The 8,713-nt window shown below is 33.6% G+C and overlaps 1 protein-coding gene and 1 long non-coding RNA gene across 2 annotated transcripts in view; one reads left to right on the top strand and one right to left on the bottom strand.

Annotated features, from left to right (window-relative positions):
• The first annotated feature begins 5,629 nt into the window (after positions 1-5,629).
• The window catches only part of rtca (RNA 3'-terminal phosphate cyclase), a 90,549-nt gene continuing 87,465 nt past the window's right edge, over positions 5,630-8,713 (top strand). The window contains exon 1 of the mRNA XM_077607296.1: positions 5,630-5,633. The gene's annotated coding sequence lies outside the window, so the exon portion shown is untranslated. The remainder of the gene's footprint in view (positions 5,634-8,713) is intronic.
• On the bottom strand, positions 7,830-8,667 carry LOC144079143 (uncharacterized). The gene is made up of 2 exons (XR_013301437.1): positions 8,539-8,667; positions 7,830-8,101 (listed from the first exon to the last, which is right to left on the bottom strand). It is a non-coding gene; the product is annotated as an uncharacterized LOC144079143 (long non-coding RNA).

Genomic DNA, 8,713 nt, shown 5'->3' with positions numbered 1-8,713 from the left:
CTATGTCATTTTTTAAAGAAAAAAGCCTTACTATACTATGTCATTTTTTTATTAAAAAAGCCTTACTATACTATGTCGTTTTTTAAGAAAAAAAGCCTTACTATACATGGTCGTTTTTACAAAAAAGCCTTACTATACTATGTCGTTTTTCATGAGAAAAGCCTTACTATACTATGTCGTTTTTCATGAGAAAAGCCTTACTATACTATGTCATTTTTTAAAGAAAAAAGCCTTACTATACTATGTCGTTTTTTAATTTAAAAAGCCTTACTATACTATGTCGTTTTTTTTTTTTAAAAGCCTTACTATACTATGTCGTTTTTTAGAAAAAAGCCTTACTATACGCCGTTTTTTTTAAATAAAAAAGCCTTACTATATGTCGTTTTTTTAATTTAAAAAAAGCCTTATTATACTATGTCGTTTTTTTTAAGAAAAAAAGCCTTAGTATACTATGTCGTTTTTTTAATAAAAAAGCCTTACTATACTATGTCGTTTTTTAAAATAAAAAAGCCTTACTATACTATGTCGTTTTTTAATAAAAAAGCCTTACTATACAATGTCGTTTTTAAGAAAAAAAGCCTTAGTATACTATGCCGTTTTTTAATAAAAAAGCCTTACTATACCTCGTCGTTTTTTAAGAAAAAAAGCCATACTATACTATGTTGTTTTTTTAAAGAAAAAAAGCCTTACTATACTATGTAGTTTTTAAAGAAAAAAACTTACTATACTATGTCATTTTTTTTAAGAAAAAAGCCTTACTTTACTATGTCATTTAAAAAAAAAAAAGCCTTACTATACTATGCCGTTTTTTTTTATTTAAAAAGCCATACTATGTCGTTTTTTAAGAAAAAACGCCTTACTATACTATTTCGTTTTTTTAAGAAAAAAAGCCTTACTATACTATGCCGTTTAGAAGAAAAAAAGCCTCACTTTACTATGTCATTTAAAAAAAAAGCCTTACTATACTATGTCATTTTTTAAGAAAAAAGCCTTACTATACTATGTCGTTTTTTTTTAGGGAAAAAGCCTTACTAAACTATGTCGTTATTTTTTTTTTTTTAAATGCTTGAAACTTGACTCACGGTGGCGAGGCGCTGCGTGACCTATGTCCACGCCGTCTCCTGGAGGGCGAGCGTGAGTGCGACCTGGAGCGAGAGCGACTTCGGGACGAGGCGGATCCGCTCCTCGACCTGCCGGGGGCGTGGACAGATTTAGCATGGGGCGGGGCCGGCGGAGACGGGCGGACGGCGTTCAAACCTGGAGCGGGAGTAGGATCGCGAGCGGCTTCGGGAGCGTGACGAGCGGGAGCCGGACCGAGATCGGGAGCGGGATCGGGACTTGGAGGAGCGGGAACTGGACGGCGAGGAGGATCTTCCCCGGCTGCCCGAGCGACGCCTGGAACGGCTGCCGCTGCGCCCGCTGCTACCCCAAAAAAGAGAAAAAAATGGGGGAAAACAGAGAATCATCAACAAGAGAAATGTACAGGAAGCTAGCTAGCTAAAAAATTAACTTTTTTTTAAAATTAAGACATTAGAGCTTGCTATATGAGATGGTCATTGAGAGAAGCCAAGTGCTGGAAAAAATAAACTTACTATACTAGATCGTTCTTTTTTTTTTTTTTTTTTTAAGCCTTACTATACTGTCGTTTTTTTACGAAAAAAGCCTTACGATACTATGTAGTTTTTAAAGAAAAAAATCGCCTTACTATAACATGTAGTTTTTTACGAAAAAAGCCTTACGATACTATGTAGTTTTTTAAGAAGAAAAAAAGCCTTACTATACTATGTCGTTCTTTTTAAAAAAAAAAAAAAAGGCTTACTATACTGTATCATTTTTTAAGAAAAAAAGCCTTACTATACTGTCGTTTTTTAAGAAAAAAAGCCTTACTATACTAATCCATTTTTTTAATAAAAAAAGCCTTACTATACTATGTCGTTTTTTAATAAAAAAGCCTTACTATACTATGTCGTTTTTTAATAAAAAAAAGCCTTACTATACTATGTCGTTTTTTAAGAAAAAAAGCCTTACTATACTATGTCGTTTGTTAAAGAAAAAAGCCTTACTATACTATGTAGTTTTTTAATTAAAAAAGGCTTACTATACTATGTCGTTTTTTAAGAAAAAAGCCTTACTATACTATGTAGTTTTTCACGAAAAAAGCCTTACTATACTATGTAGTGTTTCATGAAAAAAAGCCTTACTATACTATGTCGTTTTTTAAGAAAAAAGCCTTACTATACTATGTCGGTTTTTCAAGAAAAAAAGCCTCACTATACTATGTTGTTTTTTAATTTAAAAAAGCCTTACTAAACTATGTCGGTTTTTCAAGAAAATAGCCTTACTATACGATGTTGTTTTTTAAGAAAAATGCCTTACTATACTATGTCGCTTTTTTAAAGAAAAGCCTTACTATACTATGTCGTTTTTTAATTCTAAAAAAGCCTTACTATACTATGTTGTTTTTAAAGAAAAATGCCTTACTATACTATGTCGTTTTTTAAGAAATAAAGCTTTACTATACTATGTCGTTTTTTAATTAAAAAAGCCTTACTATACTATGTTGTTTTTTAAGAAAAATGCCTTACTATACTATGTCGTTTTTTAATTTAAAAAAAAGCCTTACTATACTATGTCGTTTTTTAATTTAAAAAAAGCCTTACTATACTATGTCGTTTTTTAATTAAAAAAGCCTTACTATACTATGTCGTTTTTTTAAGAAAAAAGCCTTACTATACTTTGTCGTTTTTTAATGAAAAAGCCTTACTATACTATGTCGTTTTTTAAGAAAAAAAGCCTTACTATACTATGTCGTTTTTTAATAGAAAAGCCTTACTATACTATGTCGTTTTTTAAAAGAAAAAAGCCTTACTATACTATGTCGTTTTTTTAAAAGAAAAAAGCCTTACTATACTATGTCGTTTTTTAAGAAAAAAGCCTTACTATACTATGTCGTTTTTTAAGAAAAAAGCCTTACTATACTATGTCGTTTTTTAATTTAAAAAGCCTTACTATACTATGTCGTTTTTTTAAGAAAAAAGCCTTACTATACTTTGTCGTTTTTTAATGAAAAAGCCTTACTATACTATGTCGTTTTTTAAGAAAAAAAGCCTTACTATACTATGTCGTTTTTTAATAGAAAAGCCTTACTATACTATGTCATTTTTTAAGAAAAAAGCCTTACTATACTATGTCGTTTTTTAATAAAAAAAGCCTTACTATACTATGTCGTTTTTTTTAAGAAAAAAGCCTTACTATACTATGTCGTTTTTTTAAGAAAAAAGCCTTACTATATTATGTTGTTTTTTAAGAAAAAAGCCTTACTATTCTATGCCGTTTTTTAAATAAAAAAGCCTTACTATACTATGTCGTTTTTTAATTTAAAAAGCCTTACTATACTATGTCGTTTTTTTTTAAGAAAAAAGCCATACTATAGTATGTCGTTTTTTTTAAGAAAAAAGCCTTACTATACTATGTCGTTCTTTAATAAAAAGCCTTACTATACCATGTCGTTTTTTAATAAAAAAAGCCTTACTATACTATGTCGTTTTTTAAGAAAAAAGCCTTACTATACTATGCCGTTTTTTAAAGGAAAAAGCCTTACTATACTATGTCCTTTTTTAATTAAAAAAGCCTTACTATACTATGTTGTTTTTTAATTAAAAAAGCCTTACTATACTATGTCGTTTTTTTAAAGAAAAAAGCCTTACTATACTATGTCATTTTTTAAGAAAAAAGCCTTACTATACTATGCCGTTTTTTAAAGAAAAAAGCCTTACTATACTATGTCGTTTTTTAAGAAAAAAAGCCTTACTATACTATGTCCTTTTTTAATTAAAAAAGCCTTACTATACTATGTCGTTTTTTTAAAGAAAAAAGCCTTACTATACTATGTCGGTTTTTAAAGAAAAAAGCCTTAGTACACTATGCCGTTTTTTAAATAAAAAAGCCTTACTATACTATGTCGTTTTTTAAAAATAAGCCTTACTATACTATGTCATTTTTTAAAGAAAAAAGCCTTACTATACTATGTCATTTTTTTATTAAAAAAGCCTTACTATACTATGTCATTTTTTAAGAAAAAAAGCCTTACTATACATGGTCGTTTTTACAAAAAAGCCTTACTATACTATGTCGTTTTTCATGAGAAAAGCCTTACTATACTATGTCGTTTTTTATGAAAAAAAGCCTTACTATACTATGTCGTTTTTTATGAAAAAAAGCCTTACTATACTATGTCATTTTTTAATTTAAAAAGCCTTACTATACTATGTCGGTTTTTTAAAAGAAAAAAGCCTTACTATACTATGTCGTTTTTTTTTACGAAAAAAGCCTTACTATACTATGTCGTTTTTTAATTTAAAAAGCCTTACTATACTATGTCGTTTTTTAATTAAAAAAGCCTTACTATACTATGTCGTTTTTTAATTAAAAAATCCTTACTATACTATGTCATTTTTTAAGAAAAAAGCCTTACTATACTATGTCGTTTTTTTTAGGGAAAAAGCCTTACTAAACTATGTCGATTTAAAAAAAAAAGCCTTACTATACTGTCGTTTTTTAATTAAAAAAGCCTTACTATACTATGTCGTTTTTTAATTAAAAAATCCTTACTATACTATGTTTATTTTTCAAGAAAAAAAGCCTTACTATACTATGTTGTTTTTAAAGAAAAATGCCTTACTATACTATGTCGTTTTTTAAGAAAAAAAGCCTTACTATACTATGTTGTTTTTAAAGAAAAATGCCTTACTATACTATGTCGTTTTTTTAATTAAAAAAGCCTTACTATAATATGTTTTTTTAATTTAAAAAGCCTTACTATACTATGTCGTTTTTTTAAAAAAAGCCTTACTATACTATGTCGCTTTTTTTAAGAAAAAGGCCTTACTATACTATGTCGATTTTAAAACAAAAGCCTTACTATACTGTCGTTTTTTAATTAAAAAAGCCTTACTATACTGTCGTTTTTTAATTAAAAAAGCCTTACTATACTATGTCATTTTTAAAGAAAAAAAGCCTTACTATACTATGCCGTTTAGAAGAAAAAAGCCTTACTTTACTATGTCATTTAAAAAAAAAAGCCTTACTATACTATGTCATTTTTTAAGAAAAAAGCCTTACTATACTATGTCGTTTTTTTTTTGGGAAAAAGCCTTACTAAACTATGTCGATTTTTAAAAAAAGCCTTACTATACTGTCGTTTTTTAATTAAAAAAGCCTTACTATACTATGTCGTTTTTTAATTAAAAAAATCCTTACTATACTATGTCATTTTTTAAGAAAAAAAGCCTTACTAAACTATGTCTTTTTTTTTTTTTTTTTTAAATGCTTGAAACTTGACTCACGGTGGCGAGGCGCTGCGTGACCTATGTCCACGCCGTCTCCTGGAGGGCGAGCGAGAGTGCGACCTGGAGCGAGAGCGACTTCGGGACGAGGCGGATCCGCTCCTCGACCTGCCGGGGGCGTGGACAGATTTAGCGTGGGGCGGGGCCGGCGGAGACGGGCGGACGGCGTTCAAACCTGGAGCGGGAGTAGGATCGCGAGCGGCTTCGGGAGCGCGACGAGCGGGAGCCGGACCGAGATCGGGAGCGGGAGCGGGACTTGGAGGAGCGGGAACTGGACGGCGAGGAGGATCTTCCCCGGCTGCCCGAGCGACGCCTGGAACGGCTGCCGCTGCGCCCGCTGCTACCCCCAAAAAAGAGAAAAAAAATGGGGGAAAACAGAGAATCATCAACAAGAGAAATGTACAGGAAGCTAGCTAGCTAAAAAATTAACTCTTTTTTAAAATTAAGACATTAGAGCTTGCTATATGAGATGGTCATTGAGAGAAGCCAAGTGCTGGAAAAAATAAACTTACTATACTATATCGTTCTTTTTTTTTTTTTTTTTTTAAGCCTTACTATACTGTCGTTTTTTTATGAAAAAAGCCTTACGATACTATGTAGTTTTTAAAGAAAAAAATCGCCTTACTATAACATGTAGTTTTTTACGAAAAAAGCCTTACGATACTATGTAGTTTTTTAAGAAGAAAAAAAGCCTTACTATACTATGTCGTTCTTTTTTAAAAAAAAAAAAAAGGCTTACTATACTGTATCATTTTTTAAGAAAAAAAGCCTTACTATACTGTCGTTTTTTAAGAAAAAAAGCCTTACTATACTAATCCATTTTTTTTATAAAAAAAGCCTTACTATACTATTTCGTTTTTTAATAAAAAAGCCTTACTATACTATGTTGTTTTTTAAGAAAAAAAAGCCTTACTATACTATGTCGTTTGTTTAGAAAAAAGCCTTACTATACTATGTCGTTTTTTAAAGAAAAAAGCCTTACTATACTGTCGTTTTTTTTTAAAGCCTTACTATACTATACTATGTAGTTTTTTAATTAAAAAAGGCTTACTATACTATGTCGTTTTTTAAGAAAAAAGCCTTACTATACTATGTAGTTTTTCACGAAAAAAGCCTTACTATACTATGTAGTGTTTCACGAAAAAAAGCCTTACTATACTATGTCGTTTTTTAAGAAAAAAAGCCTTACTATACTATGTCATTTTTAAGACATAGTTTCACCCGGACCACTTGACACCTGGACCACACCTTGAAGTAGAAATTGTAATTGAGTTGAGAACAATAGTTTTAATCCTACAGTGGTACTATATCAAAATGAAACAGCTACAATAAAATGAAGGAGTAAAATATGTCATATTCTTCACCTCTGGGCCTCCCTGGCTCGATTTGTTTGCTGCTCCATTTGGTGCAGGGCCGTGTTCAGAGAGGCAATCTTGCACTTCAGCGACGTTTCCTCCCGCTCGCCGCGCTGGCATTCCTGCTGTTACGATCGGGAATGGGTTAGGACCCAGGTGCGGGAAGCAGGAGGGGAATCGAGGCAGTTAGCTTCAAACAACATCTTTAATAAACCAACTGGGATGTACAAATCAACAGGCAAAACAGGAAGCAATCAGCTGATTGACCGCAGCAGCTGCTCTCTCTGACGGCATGTCAGGAGGGACAAACGGGGCCGCTCCTCGCATTCCTCCTGCACACAAACCAAAGTGCAACGTGACCGCTACCAATATTCCTCAAATTGCAATTTGAAGTCTAACAATAGCTATGTCGTACTGCCAAACATCACATCAAATGATTGCGCATAACCACTTTGATGTCTCTCACTGTCATTTTCGTGCACATAGGTTGCAATAAATCAACAGTAGTGCATTCACTTAAACTAACATTTCCGTATTTTTCCAGGGCACCTGAATATAAGTCGCACCAGCCAAAGAAAACACACTGAAGACAAAATAAAAATGTATAAATCGCAATGGTGTATTAAGTCGCATTTTTGGGAGGGCAATATTTGATTGGATTAGAAACCAAGAACTAACCCAAATCCAAACAAGAGGTTAATTAGGCATCGGGGTCAACTTAACAGTTTTTCAGAGAACCAGAATACAGCCTAAAAAAAAAAAAAACACAGGCTTTTGGTGGTCAGAGAGAAAAACATAAGTCGCACTGGAGTATGAGGCTGGAAAATACGCTCATGTTTTATAAAAATATCGTACATTGCTAAGGTTATTTTTGCACTCATCATTTTCTCATCTCATTTGCCACAAGGGCATTGTCGTCGTATACAAAAAGTACAGAGGTAGCTGTTTTGATTGACGGCTCGACGGTGGTTTGTTGTTGACACTTTTCTGGAGAAAAAAAATTTCATGTTCGAAAGAAAAACGGGGAAGGGGGAAAACCACGTTTTTGGCAAGGAATGGCCAATTTATCTCATTATCATATTTATTTCATAAAGGGGAGCAATTCTTCAGAATCCACACCAAAAAAAAGTTCATTCCCATTACCGATTTTATTCATTTTTCAGTGTATTTACAGAATGTGCGTGGCTACATACGTGCAGGAGGAAATAGAAAAATCAAGTTTTTTTTTGAGCCTTCAAATGCGAGGAGGTCAGGGGGCGGGGCTTCACCGGCACTGTCGGATCTCCTGGTAAGGCGAGCGGTACAGGCAGTCATGCTGAACCACAAAGAGCACGTCAAAGCAAACCGAGAAGAGACCCAAGCCGAACTTGGTGGGGTCGCCGAAGATCAGCTGCCATTCGTCTGCGACAAAAAAAAAAAACAGACTAAAATCATCCAAAACGGGCAAGCATCTGACTCCAAATTGGACGTCCCACGCCAACATCGGTTGAGAAATGAGTTTGAGTTTGATTGATTGAAGCAGATTTTGATGCAATTGCATCATGAATGGGAACGTTGCCCCATCCAACATGGCCGTTGGAAGACTTCAGATGAAGTCGTAAGTCGCTCGCTACTCAACTGAACTGACTTGGGCGCCAGGCGTCCAATCAAGCGGTGTCCAATCACATGAGTATTTGACTCGATAAAACAAGGGCATTGTCGTCGTATACAAAAAGTACAGAGGTAGCTAGCACTGGTTATGAAATGAATTGGATCCGGCGGAAGTGGTTTGGCAACTTGTTGAATTTGAAATGAAGGTCTAAGCCAGTGGATTCGAATTCTAACGCTCGATGACATACCTCCTCGGTCCGTGTGCGCCAGTTTGGATTTCAGGTTATTGTTCCTTAAACAATAACCTGAGCTCCGTCTTCTGCCTGGCGTGCATAGCAGCAAACCGGCGCTGCAACGCGGTCACCATCGTGCGAACCTGAGAACGTCAGATGGCGTCATTTTTCCAGTCCATAGTAGGTCATC

This window comes from Stigmatopora argus, chromosome 8, assembly GCF_051989625.1.
Source record: "Stigmatopora argus isolate UIUO_Sarg chromosome 8, RoL_Sarg_1.0, whole genome shotgun sequence".
NCBI lineage: Eukaryota > Metazoa > Chordata > Actinopteri > Syngnathiformes > Syngnathidae > Stigmatopora > Stigmatopora argus.
The sequence above is the reverse complement of the archived record's forward strand: the minus strand, read 5'-3'. Positions and strand labels throughout refer to the sequence as shown.